General features: G+C 32.0%; 1 protein-coding gene and 1 long non-coding RNA gene across 5 annotated transcripts in view; both read left to right on the forward strand.

The window, feature by feature from the left end:
* The window catches only part of LOC114340732 (nephrin), a 570,487-nt gene that overhangs the window by 33,778 nt on the left and 520,105 nt on the right, over nt 1-16,604 (forward strand). The gene's annotated exons all lie outside the window — the stretch shown is intronic.
* LOC114340778 (uncharacterized) lies at nt 2,798-7,480 on the forward strand. Its single transcript, XR_007700846.1, has 2 exons — nt 2,798-3,009; nt 7,246-7,480. It is a non-coding gene; the product is annotated as an uncharacterized LOC114340778 (long non-coding RNA).

A 16,604-nucleotide genomic window follows, 5' to 3' on the forward strand; every position in this document is an offset into this window, starting at 1 on the left:
CAGTTTTATAGCCCTGTAGTTTGTACATTGTTGTATATCTCCCTTGTTTTTGTAAACAGGTACCAGTATACTGCTTCTCCATTCGTCTGGCATTTGTCCAGCCTCCATAATTCTATTAAATAGACCTGCTAGCCACCTTGTTCCTGTCTCTCCCAATGCTCTCCATACTTCCCCAGGGATATCATCTGGTCCATCTGGTATGTTTTGAAGCGCTTGAAATAAATTACGGAATTAATTATAATAAATAAATTAAAAATAAATGGTACGGTAAACAATCCTCATTGTTTAATATGATATTCCTTACAAAAAAACCTTTAATTTAAGCACAAATAATTAAAAATCGTAAATTTGGGTCAAAAGTTATTAACTTTTTAAAAATTCCCATAAGAGCCCATGTTAAAACTTAACTTTGGCCCTTAATAGTAATTAAAGGGCATGGTAAAACAATTTTTAAAAAATCAAGTCTTAGTTACTAAGACATACTAAACATACTAAAATTTCATGCAAATCCTTAATTCTTTGCCGAAGGTGTCGAACGTCGTTATTAATACACCATGTTAAAGAAATCTATAAACATCGCTGATGATGAATTTTTTAGTTCGAAAAGGTTCTGTAATGTAGTCCTTTAAGAAATTTTTAAATAAAATTATACCTTTTATAAAGGAATTTAGTAGTTTGTTGTGATTAATGGTATATAGCCAGAGGAATTTATCTCTCAAATAAATAGTCTTAGAAAAAATAAATTTTTGTTTAATATACTCACGCTCTCACGCAGATAACTAACAATATCAGTTTGCTTTATATGTGCAAATTTTTTGGTACACAACTGAATAAAATGTAAAAGTGCATCGTGTTTTTGCGCTGTAAACCTAGAGCAGTTTGTGGACTGTTGTTTTAAAAGTTTATGGTGTCATAAAAGTTATGTAACAACCACTAAAAATTCTTAAAATGTTAGTCGGGCTTAGTACTTCGGTTTTAGTGTTGTTCGCACAGAGTAAGTATATATTTGTGAAATCGATGAAAATCTGACAAAAATATTGTAATCTTATTATGTCGCCCTGGCGTCTGTAACACAATAAATTTGGTTGAAGCCCAGGGTTCGAAAATATCGTACCTATTTATATAAATATCAAAATATCGGATATAAAATTGTTGTTGATATTTACCTATTTTTTCTACGAGCGTGCAAAAATGTCTACTTTCGCGAACGCGTTTTAGTTTAGAAAGTTTTACTTTTCCGCACGCGTTTTACTTTTCCGCACGCGTTTAGATATTTTAATATGGCCTTAAAATAATTACTTATAATACATGCAATAAACTAATATTTAGATATTATTTACTATTTTATTTCAAATGTATCTTATTGTGTTCCCGTTTTAATGAAATTAACGCGAAAATTGGATGAAACAAAATTATTTTGACATAATATTCGAAAGTCAAATCGGTAGACAATAACAGTCGTTTTGAATCATCGTCATGGAAACCAAGATCGTCGTCATGCTAACTAATTATATTGAAAGTTTGGTTTTGACAACCTGATCAAAGAATTAATTTGTGTATTTATTTTCATATTAATTAAATTAATTGATTAAGATTTGGTCATTTTTGAAAGACTCGTAGAAAAAATATTGTTCCTAACTCTTGCAGAAAGTTTCTTTTCCGCACTCGACTGCTTGCCGAACTCCCGCTTCGCGTCGTTCGGCAAACTGCAGTCGCGTGCGGAAAAGTATGACTTTTTGCACTTTTTAGGAAAATAACTATTGCATACGTATTCGGTATTATGTGTTTTGTAATATTAATGTATAGGGCCCATGTGTGAGGGACCGCAGACGTTCGGATATAATAAAGCGTCTTTGTGTAAAGACAATGAAGTCGACTTTACTAAGTAACCAGACATTTACGTACTCAACACATACACTACGCATTACTCTATAATGTGCGAAATCATGCCAATGACCTTAGTTGACAAGGGTTGAAGCTAAATTAAAAAAAATAACCATGTGCATAACTTTTAATTAATAATTTTATTACAGAAGTAAAATAGTATATTCAAGTATAAGTGGATATTGAGGTCTTAACACACGCGATTTTTCGAAATAGAGCAATTGTTTTAAAGACCCGTTATCCACGAATACTTTACCATATTTTTTTTATTGGTTCACTTTGAAATCATTTGTATTATTAGGTAGGTACTACAAAAAATTGAAATAAAAGCTAATAATGTAAAATTGTTGAATTTGTGATGTACATCAGTATACCTTTCATTAATGTTGTTCTGAAGCTATTTTCTTGTGGCATTTTTATAATCAAGTATATTCAAATGGGAAATAAGCCACAATTTTACCTACAAATGATTTTATTAACGTTTCATTTATATATATTTTTGATATATATAAATGAATTTGAATATACCTTTCATTGTTATAGAAATGAGAAAAACAAAAATCAATTTGCAATCTGTTACATAAGATTAATTGTTATTACTGGTTGTATATTGCTCAAAAATGAGTTCTAACATTGATCACTTAAATCAGGAATCACTAATAGGGCTTTTCATCGATTGTCATTTGTTTCGAGCTTCTGTCATGTGCCACATAATATTATTATTATTTCTACGTCATACGTCTCTGGTTTGTATCATTGTTATCGGTATACCAGTGTGCGTCTTGGAAGAGTGTTGCCATCGTATACGCTAAAAGCTGATTGGCTCCGCCATCTTTTGCTCAGATTTCCGGATTAATTTGGAAGGGGTAAACAGATGATGAGTTGTTTATTTTTCGTTTACTCTAGATTAACCTCACTTAACTAGATAGATCGAGAAATATTAAATTACTATTACTATTATTCAGGTTGAAAAATGCCTTCTTCTAAGGTAAAAGGTTGCGAAGTCGATAGGGGAAAAATAATGTGAAAATGAATTCTTTCCCAAAAGAATCTGAACGACGGAAAGTGTGGATTAAAAATATAGGGTTAAAACAAGATCCAAACAAATATGCTGTTGTTTGTGAAGTAAGTTCTTCAAGTAAAATTAATTGAGTATTTGCATTTGATGCATTCTCTTTATAATATTTATATCATTAAAAAATATTGTATTCAATTTTTGAATGTTTAGGAACACTACTTCTGACATGTGGAAAAAAGTTGGCAAGATGGCAGCAGAAAATTAAAATGCAATGCTGTACCAACAATATTTAGAGAAGAAAGCGAAAGTATTTAATTATTTATATTGGTTTTTTGTTTATTCACCAATTTAACACCTATAGATATTTGTATAACAAGAGAGCGAAGTGCACCTTTTCCTCCCAAGAATAAAGTGTACTAGTTTACTACAGTAATCATTCAAGGGAGGAAAAGGCACTTCTCCCATGTTATACATTTTTCCACCTCCCTCAAATAAGTCATTTTTCCATTTTTAAAATATTTATATAACTGTTGATTGAATACATGAATCATAATTGAATACAGGAATTTATGTATTCAATCAACAATAGAACTAACAAAATTTATTAGAGAACTAAAACTAACAAGTAGGTACAGTATAACTATCAAATTATTAATGAAAAATTTTTAAATCAAAATAACAATTTACTGTTTTTACCATTTTGCAACATCTATAAATAAAATTTAAAATGTATGGATACTTACCTAATACAAAATAGAGTAATAGTATAGGGTGTCAATAAGTTATTTCATCTATGCTATGACATAGTATGACGTCAACATCACTTACTTTTACTCCCTAGGGATTAAAAGTACTTTGTTTCCCTAGGGAGAAAAAATATGACTATGCTCCCTACAATGAGGCCAGGAAATGTATACTTTGGATAGAGGTAGGTGGGAAAATCTGTTTTATTCAGTTATTGTGATTTGTTTCTTACAATCAGTTTGTTCTAGCACGAGTTTCAAACGGTCTGAAACCATTAGCGAATAGTGGACCAGCACGAGTAGAGGGGATAGCACTCGTAACTGTATTATGTTCTCTCACTGACCAACTGTTTGCTGACTAGTTCGACTGTTTGCTAGAACAAACCTATTATTCAAACAAAATGTCCTCTACGTCAGACTGATCAGAATTTTAAAAAGGTGTCATATCAATCAAATCAAAAATTTTAAAAAATTGTTCCTGTAACCATTTTTAGTGGAAATAATAACAGTACTTATATTGGATCAGAGAGCCACCCAATTCATTGTTAAAGTATGATAAACTAAGGGCCGGTTGTTCGAACGCTAATCAACAATGATCATTATCAAATAATTAATTACTGTCAATGTCAACTTTGTTTGGGTTGTTAAAAAGCCTGTGGAGTCTATAATCAATTAATATAACAATAATTATTAACATAATTAATAATAAATCTCATAATTGTAATTAATTATGTTTTCAGCAACCCAAACAAAGTTGACATTGACAGTTTTGGTGACAGTAATTAAATATTTGATAATGATCATTGTTGATTAGCGTTCGAACAACCGGCCCTTAAAGTTAAACAATTAGGCATGCACTTCATATTATATTTAATGAAATATAACCCACTGGTACTCGTACAAACTTGACGGCAAGCAAATTCAACAATTTTTTCCTCATTTATTAGTTTTTCACTACCGTTAAGTTTGGAAACAAGCGCTGTTGCCAAATAAAAACATATACAGTCGGAAAAATGAAAGAATACCCATGAACGATCACATCAATCACATATTTTGTATTTGCTGTTTTTTTTTTCATAAATAATAAATGAGAGAGATAGATTATTAATAATCTGAATAATATGTGATTGATGTGATTGTTCATGGGTATTCTTTCATTTTTTCGACGGTATGTATTTACCACAGCAACTACAGGTGACACTGTTTCTCTTTGTCTTTAAGAGTGTGAAACAAAGATAACTACAGTGGGAAAAATAAAGAATACCCATGAACGATCACATCGATCACTTATTTTGTGTTTCCTATCTTTTTCTATAACAAACGTTTATTATTATTAGAAAAAACAACAAACATAAATTAAGTGATTGATGTGATCGTTCATGGGTATAGGGCTTTTCATTCACAGTCATTTGTTTCGAACTTCTGTCATGTGTCACATAATATTAATATATCTACGTCATACGTTATTGATATAACCAATGATACAAACCAAAGACGTATGACGTAGATATATTAATATTGTGTGACACATGACCGAAGCTCGAAACAAATGACAATCGATGAAAAGCCCTATTCTTTCATTTTTCCAACTGTATCTGTAATATATGCTGAGCTCATAGGTAGAGGGGATAATTAAAAAATCGCGAGAGCCAGTAGTGACAAGTCTGTAAACCTTTACTGGAAATTTGACATAAATGTCAAAGTGAATAATTTAAAATTGAAATTAAAAACATTAATTAGAAAAAATATTAGTTGGTCAAAGCTGTGGTATATATTTTTATCTTAAGTATACTTACGGTTTAAATACTGAATTAAGTTTTTTTAATATTTTGTAATATCTAATTATAATTAGATATAAATCATCTAAGCGCCATCTACACGATAATTGTGAATGTATCTGAAGTAAGAAATTAATATTTCATTAAGAGAATGTTAAAACAGTTAGCAAAATTTTTAAAAAATCGATTACAATTTAATTACTTTTTTGCGTTGTAAATATTAAGCGATAAAATTAAATAATAAATTTAAAAATTACTGGTGAAAGTTGAATTAGTAATCCGCTAGGAGCGACACCAGCGAAGTTCAGAGCGTATAAGTGGGTGCATTTGGACGACCATAGCGGATGACTGTCAGCAGAAATCGGCTGAGTGGTTGTATCCAGCTGTGATAGGGAAAGCTTAGTAAATCTCTCAGCGGCTGACTTCCAGCGGTGACGTCTGACAGCTACTGCTGGCTCAGCTGTCCAGCCGCTGTGGTCATCCGAACGCACCCAGTGTCAGTCATGTTTTCCTATAGTATAGAAGGCTTAGATAGAAGGTTATGTAAGATTTTTGTTTGTTTATTTTTTCTTCTTCTTTTGTGGCCTTTGGAAGCTGTGCCCATTTAGCCAGCAACATTTCTTAAAATTAATGCCTAACTAAGGTCCGGTCTTTTCACCTCCGAATAAACATTTATCAGGAAGTTTATCCGGCAGATTACATGTAAATCTGTCAAATAAACCTCCGGATAACTTTTATTCGGAGGTGAAAAGACCGGGCGTAAACCTACCATACAAGAAAACCATTACGAACCTAAACGACCAATCAAGGATACGGAAGGGAAAGTAAAGTTATTTAAAAAATAAACCGTTGTTAAAATATAAACTAAACAAATCAAATATAAATTGAAAACAATAATTTGACATTATAAATGTAACCTCCAATATTATGACAGACGTCAGTTACCATGACATCATATATTATACTCGTCACTAATTCTAGCCAATGAAATGCTTGCTGTAATAGGAATGGCATATCAAAAAAATCTGACTATTCTCTATATTCTATATATTTTTTCAAATTTAGAATATGGCAACAAGGGGAAAGTTATGTGCATTCCTCATTGTTTGACTTTTCCTATATCTTTAGTATCAGGTCATCATACAATACAAATACTTCCTGCAATGATTGGAAGTAATGCAGAACAAGAATTGAATTTGTAATCGCCAAGAAAAAGGATTGGTGTACAAAATAAGAAAGTATATAAAGGACAACAAACATCTTCCATAAGCAATCAAAATTGTATAACTGAAATTCAGGAAATAGATTCTGCTCCACCTTTAGGTTTAAAAAATATTTTGACGTTTTTTTTATTTAATACACAATTTAATTTACCATCTGATCATGAAGCTATAAGTAAATGGTGTGAATGTTGAACACATGAGGTAGAAGCTGCCATGTGGCAACTCTTTGGCAACACCGTTCAAATCCAGGAGGGGTATTTAGCAGTCTTGATTCGTTACTTGGATGATCCGTTGTCCATCAAGGAAGTTTCTTGTGATTATTCTAATTTATTCCTCTACCAAGGATGTGGCAGAGTCATCTTGTATAGGGTTTTGTTCAAGTGTAAACACTTTTTTGCGCCAGTCCAGAGCTGTCTGCCAGCGCTGTCTTGAATAGAAAGGTGGTCTATTTTTCATGCCACTGGCATTCCAGTGAGACTGGCACCAGTTTCTGGATACATGTAAACGTTACTTTATTTTATGTAAATATTATTTTCATTCTAGAATCAAAGGGAGACTCTTTTAACAGGTAAATGACGCTATCATTCTTTTTGTTCTAGAAAAACTGTAAATAGTATTTAAGGCAACGATTGTGAATGAGTGAGAAGTCTAATAAAGCCACGACGAGATACTGTATCAGAGCGTACGATTTGGAGGTATTTTTGATTAGATAAATTTTGTAAAGTACAATATAAATTAGATTTGATAATGTGTAGTATTTCCTAATAAATTAAATACTATTAAGTGTTTATTGTTCGTGTAAGTTAGTGTGGTAAATAAATAATATGAAGTAAGTCTGTGTATTTAAATTAATATAAGTGTTCTTATTTAAAAATAAATAAAGTCAATTCAAAATAAATATTAATGCCTAAAAATCAAATTAGTAAAGTCGCTCACATGTCACTAGCAAAGAAACTTGTCAGCTTTTTGTTTCCGGTTGATTTGGACAGGTTAAGAATTTAAAGTGGTAACACTACATGTTAAATCAATCATTTTAAATTGTTTACAGTTTTACTTACAGTAGGAGATGTAACATACTTTTGTTTACCAGTATGCAAAAATTAAAAATCTTTCATAGATATTGATTCACCACTCAAGAACTAACAAATTGTGAAGAGCACAAATATGCCTGTACTTCGTTATCTCTCCAGGGCCGATATCAATTGATTGATTAATTAACAGTTTTTAGGTTTCCATACTTCTAAAGGAAAAACGGACCCTTATAGGCTCACTATATACTTATACTATGGCCAAAAAGCGGTAGTGAGAATAGAAGACATAACATCAGAAGAAATAGAAATGAAAAAAAAGGTGTTCGACAAGGGTGTATACGTTCACCAATATTATTTAATATATAGGTACTCGGAAGACATATTAAGTAAGACAATGGATGAAATAAACATAGGCATTAGAATTAATGGCATGATCATAAATAACCTGAGATACGCTGATGATACAGTTCTTTTAGCCGAATCACATGAAAACCTACAGATACTGCTTACTTAATAAAGTGACCGCAGTAAGTGGAGAATATGGACTATCACTTAACATAAGCTTTATTCCAGCAATGTTCCATTAATTTTATCTGTCTCTTCCACATTAACCAAGAAGAGGTGTTGAAATTTCTGATACACCAGCTATTCGTGATGAATAATGAGTAATACAGACTTAAAAATTCATACAGACCTAGCAGTCATTACTTAGCTTTTGATTAAAATTGACAAATCTAAACGCACAAGTGGTCTATTACTTTTCTGTCCAAAAAACGTTTATATGTTTTTTGTCATTTTGAATTAAACACCTATAAGTTCGTTTATGCTTTATGTTTCTAGCTTGATTCTATTTTTGAAGTTATTAGGTGCGATTGGGAAAAATGTTGTGAGTTTTTTATAAAACTAACAGTATGCACTATTGTGCACACAGACAATATAAAGTTAGTTGCTAAATCTTTCAAGTTACGTATCGGTGGAAATAAAGTGTGAACAAAATATATTGGTGTTTTTAGTAAAAATATGTTTTATAATTTTTTAATTTGTGCTATTCTTTTAATGAAATTTTTTGGAAAGTAGTAAGTATTAAAATTTAATTTAATATTTAAATAAATTACAAATAAACTGTTTGTTTTGAATCTATTTATTTCCTTGAAATAGTTGAAATCATATATACAGTAGACGCTCTCTTAACCAACCATGACGGGAGCTGCCCATAGGTCGGATAATCAAAAAGTTGGTTAAACCGAAAATCTTTAAAACCACCCTCAGAAAGACATTACATATGTAACTCTATTAAAAATATATATATTTTATGATCTATAAACAAAAAAGTAGTATGTACATATAGTCCGTCAGCTATAACTTTTCCCATGGGTCACAATTCATTTTCAAACAAATTAACTCAAAATATAAAGTGAAATGAATGTTGATGTGTATATACATATGTAATTAACAATATCACTCACAAGACAAATTATGAAACTTGTATGACCTCTAATCTAAAAATAGTATCATCCAAAAAGGTGTAGGGTCGGTCGGTTAAGAGGGCGTCTACTGTAAGTATAACTTACATACATAAAAGTACACACACTATTTTTTAATCCATGTTTAAACACTGGTTATGTCACTAGTATTAAAAGAGGCACCTAAACACATTTTGCAAATTAGCACAAAAACTAATCTTGTAAGTAACAGACCAGTTTAGCTCCAGCATCCTCATCTGATCTTCCCCCTTTTCTAGCAACAGTTTATGCCTGGGAGAATCCACCTGCAGAATAACTGATAAATGCTTATACTTTTCATTAACAATAACCATACTAACTCCTTCCACGCTATGTATTCTGCTTTACTATTTTGACCAGCTTCTTATCTTATTCCCAGTATCTTCCACACATCCGAACCTAAATGACAACTCTCACCTTTTCTATAGAATTATCACAATACCGTTTTAGCTTTTTAAGAAGCAAATGATATTTTTACACAATCAGTGTGAAACCAATTATTGCAAGCTCCACTGCAGCCCGTCCATAACGAGACCAGAATTTTGTTTACAATGATTTGGTTCAGATTCATTTAGTTTCTGTTCTGTTATGAATTAACGTCTTTTTTCTACGAATCAATATTGCACTATCTATAGGCACTTCAGACTTTCTCAAAACAAGCAGTTCTAATGAAAGAACATAACATTAATTTAATCAAAATATAATTTTGCATTTTTTCATTTTTTGCAATGTTTCTATATAACCTCAATCTTCTTTTTACAACTGACAGTTATGTAAAATTTATATTTTTGTGTGCGACTAGGGCAACCAGTGATCACTGAGGGCGGCCATATTTTGCTCTGGTTTCCGGGCTTGGCTACACTCTCCCTGGACGCACTCTGCGGTATACCAATAACGTATGACGTAGATATATTAATATTATGTGTCACATGACAGAAGCTCGAAACAAATAACTGTGAATGAAAAGCCCTTTTAGGGCTTTTCATCGATTGTCATTTGTTTCGGGCTTCTGTCATGTGTACACATAATATTAATATATCTACATCATACGTCTTTGGTTTGTATCATTTATATATACCAATAACTTATGACGTAAATAGTAAATATATTAATATTATGTGACACATGACAGAAGCTCCAAACGTATATTAATATTATACACAGATTATACAACATAATGTGACACAAGCTCGAAACAAATGACCATCGATGAAAAGCCCCTATTGTTTCCCCGAGAGTCCGTTTCGAAAACCTATGACACTAACAAAGAAAAAAATATCAAAATTTTGAGTTATGTCACTTTTCGTTTAAAATATTGATCACTTTTTTAAACATTAACGAAAAATACCTAGGAGACTTCGAAATAAAACGGTTTTCGTGATAAATAACGATAGGTGCACGTCGATTCACGTCGAACGTCAGAGCATAACCTCAAATGTGTCATTGTTCCAGAATGAAAATATTCATTTTACCACCAAAGTAATAACTGCTATAAGACACTACTACTTCCATCTTACTACATATCTATGTGACATTTTCATGTTAAAAGTATGGGATTTTTGTAGTCAATTAAGCAAGATATCTGGATTTATGCATTTTTTGAGTTGTGTCACTTTTCTTCCGGACGAGCGATGTGCAGAACTTATAAAATGCGGGGGGAGGCACTATACAGAAAGATTTATCGCACCCTCAGTAATATAAGGGCTCAACTCAAAATTTGCGTTAACTGTGATTTTGAATGATATGGCCACAAAATGAAATTCTCTACCGGTTAGCGTTGACAATGTGAGAAAAAGAAGATGAATGGTTCGGTAAATATATTTATGCCTCTCTCTCACTCTCCCCGGCCACCTCTGGTTTTTACTGCTACAAGGGAACAATCAGTAACATGTCTTTCTATGACGAAAATCCTGGTTAGATTGTGTTTTAACATTTTGTATTATATATAATAGTTTTTAGTTGAGCCGTTATATTATGCAAAATATAATAAATAAATGGATCTAATTCATAATAGATCGTTATTTTGCATAAAGTATGACAGGGCATCGATAATATAAAGGATCAAACTTAATCAGTTCCTTATTTCTGTCATGTTTTTTGTACTGTATCTAACGTGAAAGTATTTTTATCAATTACATGTAACTAATGCAATTTATTTATATTAATTTTTTTTCTCATCGCTATTTACAGTGCAATTATCAAATAACAAATCTGCCAAATTTCACATTTTAACTTAAATAATAAGCATGTTATTTGAAAAAATAGCTGTAATTTTAGAATCCAGAATCTTTAAACGCGATTTCCCAAAAATCTACTTTTTTGAATTGTGCCTCTATATTACTGAGGGTGCATTATAAACTTATACATAATATATATGGAGTAAGGAAACAATTCCCAAAGAATGGAAGAAGGGAATTGGAGTTCTGTAAAACTCAAACTTAATATAATGTCCATAAATTCATTTTTTGGGTGTAAAACTTATGCTTCACATTCCAGTTTTAATTCAGTTGAATAAAAAAATTAATAATCTAGATGAATAAGCGAAATTAATTTTTATTCCCGAATGCTGCTACAAACCTTTAAATAAAAAAACAGTAAATTTTAAAATTCCAACAACGCCATCTTTCATTTCCGTTATTTGGCTTCGCTAAAATTTTGTACACCAATTAGAACACGTCCATTAATTTACTTTCGCATATTATTCCAGGTTCCCTGTCAACGTCAACGAACTTTTGTCACTAGACGAATTATTTATTTAAAAAATCATTAAAATTCCAAAAGGGAGGCAACTCCCGCTGAAAGTGTAAAAGCGAGGAAGGATAGTATGCATATTTCAGATGTCTCTTTCAGACTTTCGAGACTGCTAACGCCCTCTAGCGGCCGTCGATCTCACTCGCGGGCGATTCGCGTACAAAGCAGATACAGAGTCGGCTTCAGCGATGGTGCGGTATGCCGGAATTCACTTTGAGAGATGTTTGGAAAGTTTGAAATTTCGGAATGAATTTATTATGAGTGTGGTGTTTGACTAAGGCGGTTGCTTGCTTGTTCAAAAGTATTTTCCGTTTAATTATAAAATCGAGGTAGCTATGTTACTATTTAAACTGGAGAGGAGGATCAACAAACATGTTTAAGTAATTAAGCTTTGAATCGTTTTGTTGGGTTTTCACCTTAACAAATTTAGAAATAGGTATTTATGAAACAGTTTGTGAAGTATGCTTTTTGCAAACGCACGCGATGTTTAGATTTTTACGCGATATGCATCGCGTAAGTTCGCAAAAAGTACTTCACGCACAGTTTCATACAATATTTTATCTACGATAAACAAGTAAAAAAACTGCAACTCTTCGTCACTGGAATTCATTTCTATTCTACAATTTTTAGAACTTTGACATTTAAAAATTCTAACTTCTTTCAAACCACAAAACTGTCAAAACTTTTGTTGTAATTTATTGCCCATTATGTCATCATCATGACAACGCGAATGTTAAGGATATTTGATTATATGAAAGTGTGCCAAAAAACAGTGCGAAATAGTTATTTTCTTAACTAGTGCGAAAAGTGATACTTTCACGCACGAGACTGCCGTTGACCCGAACGACGCGATAGCGGAGTTCGGGCAAGCAGTCGAGTGCGGGAAGACACTTTCCGCATGAGTTAGGAACAATATTTTTTCTAAAGCCGTACGTTTGGAAAAAAGTCACAAAAAATAGAGTTATATCAATTTTTATTTAGAACTGAAAATACACAAATTAATTCGTTGACAAGGTTGTCAAAAGCAAACTTTCAATATAATGGGTTACCACGACGACGATATTGGTTTCCATGACGACGATTCAAAACCATTGTAATTGTCTACTGATCTGACTTTTAAATATTATGTCAAGATAATTTTATTTCATCAAATTATCAGTAGTAATTGCACAAGAGCTTTAAAATTATTGAATTTTTCCCGAGTGACACTTTGACTGTTTTAATTTCACGAGCCGAAGGCGAGTGAAATTATGTCTAAAGTGTCACGAGGGCAAAAATTCTATATTAATTTTAGAGATCGAGTGCAATTTGTTGCGATTATTTCATGAATAAAACTGTTCAAAACCAAAATTTTATTGTAATTTATTTATGTAAGTACAAATAGTACAATTAAACAAACAGTTGTTATAAATATTAATTTGACGGTTGAAAGTCATCACTTTTATAATTTTTAAAACATTAATTGTCATTAATGTCACTGAATGTATTTTTTCGTAGCAACGAAGGGCATCTGTCGTAATATGACGGGAAATTATCAAAAATTATCGATTTAATTTAGATTTCTGTAGCTTTCTATTGGTCAGAATCTCCTATGAATGAAATAATCAGTACTAATTGCACAAGAGCTCTAAAATTCTATATTAATTTTAGAGATCGAGTGCAATTTGTTGCGATTATTTCATGAATAAAACTGTTCAAAACCAACATTTTGTTGTAATTTATTTATGTAAGTACAAATAGTACAATTAAACAAACAGTTGTTATAAATATTAATTTGACGGTTGAAAGTCATCACTTTTATAATTTTTAAAACAATAATTGTCATTAATGTCACTGAATGTATTTTTTCGTAGCAACGAAGGGCATCTGACGTAATATACTTGACGACGGGCAATTATCAAAAATTATCGATTTAATTTAGATTTCTGTAGATTTCTATTGGTCAGAATCTCCTATGAATGAAATAATCAGTAGTAATTGCACAAGAGCTCTAAAATTATTGAATTTTTTCCGAGTGACACTTTGACAGTTTTATTTTTTAGGGTTTCTTATCTGTCTTTAATTTTTAGTCGCAGTTATTAGTATTCTTTTTCTCATGATCATCGTTCAGTGCGTTACAGTTTTTCGATTTCTTTCTAACGCATTAAATTCTATGTGACAGAAAAAAAGGCACGTCCGTGATTACAGACATTTACAACATTTATTCTAGTTATTCTAGTTGTCGATAGATGGCGCCATAATAAAAAAATAATTTTTTTTAGTTAAATAATAATATTACAAATAAAATCTGTATAATTTATAAGACTATACAAATCAAAGAAAATACCATTTTATAAATACAAGAAACACATTTGATTTGTTTTTATTCCAAATTGAAAATAAAATGTGACAACTGTCAGATTTGACTAAAATGTCATGTTAGAATAAATGCCATAAATGTGTATTATCACGGACTTACCCTTTTTCCTATCATTTGTTACGCTCTGAAAAATGCTCATGAAAAGGACAATATATGGGTGTTTCTTCCAAAATAAATTTTTTGGGCTTGACTAGATTTAAAAAAAATATTGTTGTTAAATTTTTGAAAATAATGTATAAAGCACTTTGAGAGGTTCTTAATTAAATGTGATAGAAAGTTGAGCTTAATTCTTTTTATATAGGTTTTTTGAAAAAAAAAATGTCCATTCTAATGATTTACCTGCCACTCTAATGATAAAAAATAAAACAACCCCTAAGTTTACATCAAAAATCAACTTATATTAAAAGAAAAAAGAACATTTCATTTTAACATTTTGCCCCAAAAAAATGTAGAAATAATAAAAAAAGAAACATCAGCTATGTGAAACCATTCACTTGATTTCATTCCTTTACCATCATCATCATCCAGCCTCAAAAGTCCACTGCTGAACATAGGCCTCCTCCCCTCGTTTCCAACCCCATCTATCCTGCGCCGCCCTCATCCAGTTTTTATTTACCTTTCTTAAGTCGTCAGTCCATCTTGTAGGCGGTCGACCGACGCTTCTCTTGTCTTCTCTTGGCCTCCATTCCAATAACCTCTTCGTCCATCGCCCATCTGTCATTCTGGCTACGTGTCCTGCCCATCTCCACTTCAACCTGGCTATCCTCTCGATGACGTCAGTCACCTTTGTTCTTCTCCTGATTTCTTCGTTTCTGATTTTGTCTCGCAGAGTTATTCCTAACATTGACCGCTCCATTCTTCTCTGCGTGACTCTTAGTTTGGTAGCCGAGGCTTTAGTTAAGGTAAGTGTTTCTGATCCGTACGTCAAGACTGGGAGGACGCACTGATCGAATACCTTTCTCTTTAGACATGTGGGTAACTCACTTTTAAAAGTTTCTCTCAGTTTTCCAAATGCTGCCCACCCAAGACCGATTCTTCTCTTCAGCTCATGAGTCTGGTTATCCCTGCCAATCGTAATTTCATGTCCCAGGTATTTATATCTATCTACGAGTTCTATTTCCTTCCCACCAATACTGATGTTCTGGTTGGGTACCAAATTTGTCATTATTTTTGTTTTTGAGATGTTTATATTTAAACCAACATTTTCTGTAGCTACAACGAGTTCTTGTACCATCTCTCTTGCCATACCTAGATCCTCAGCTACCATGACTATATCATCGGCGAAACGTAAGTTGTTTAGGTATTCTCCATCTATTTTTATTCCCTTTGTCATCCAATCCAAACTCTTGAAAGCATGTTCTAAGACCGTATTAAAAAGTTTAGGTGACATTGGGTCTCCTTGTCTAACCCCCCGTTCTATTTTTATGCGATTACTGTTAGTATGTAATTTGACAGTGGTTGTTGCCTGTAAGTATATTTTGTGTAATAATTTTGTATACCTATAATCTAGCCTGCATTCTTTAAGCGCCTGTAATATTTTGCTAAGTTCAACTGTATCAAAGGCTTTATGAAAATCGATAAAAACTAGAACTAGGGGTTTATTGTATTCCACTACTTTCTCTATCAGGGTTTTTATACTTTGTAGATGGTCATTTGTTCCGTAATTTTTTCGGAATCCTGCCTGTTCTCTTGGTTGATAAGTCTCTAACTTTCTTTCCATTCTCTTAACTATTATTCGCGTAAATAACTTATATAAATGGCTGAGGAGGCTAATCGGTCTGTAATTCTCTAAATTGGCTTTGTCTCCTGCTTTGTGTAATAGAATCATAGTAGCGTTGTTCCAGTCTGTTGGAATATTGGCGTTGTGAAGGCAGATATTGAAAAGTTGTTTAATTTTTTCAAGTAGTATATTTCCTCCAATTTTTAGTGCTTCTGATACTATTCCATCTTCACCTGGGGTTCGATTATTTTTCATTTTCTTCAGAGCCTCTTTGATTTCTGATTTTGTTATATCGGGCATTAAATCCGATCCTTGATTTAATACTCCAGTTTTTACTGTAATTGGAGGTTGCGCATTGTCATCTTTTTTTCTTGATTTGTATAACTCTGTGTAGAACTCTTCGACTATTGTTAATATTTCATATCTGTTTGTAGTTTCTTTTCCAGTTCTGTTTCTTAGTTTGTTGATTTCTATTTTTCCTTTTTGTACGCTTACGTTCTTCAAAACTTTCATGTTCTTATTTTGCTCTATTGCTTGTTTTGTTTTTTCTACATTGTAGTTTCTTATGTCTTTTCTTATTGACTTTGTGATAGTC

This window comes from Diabrotica virgifera, chromosome 9 (genome assembly GCF_917563875.1).
Source record: "Diabrotica virgifera virgifera chromosome 9, PGI_DIABVI_V3a".
Lineage (NCBI taxonomy): Eukaryota > Metazoa > Arthropoda > Insecta > Coleoptera > Chrysomelidae > Diabrotica > Diabrotica virgifera.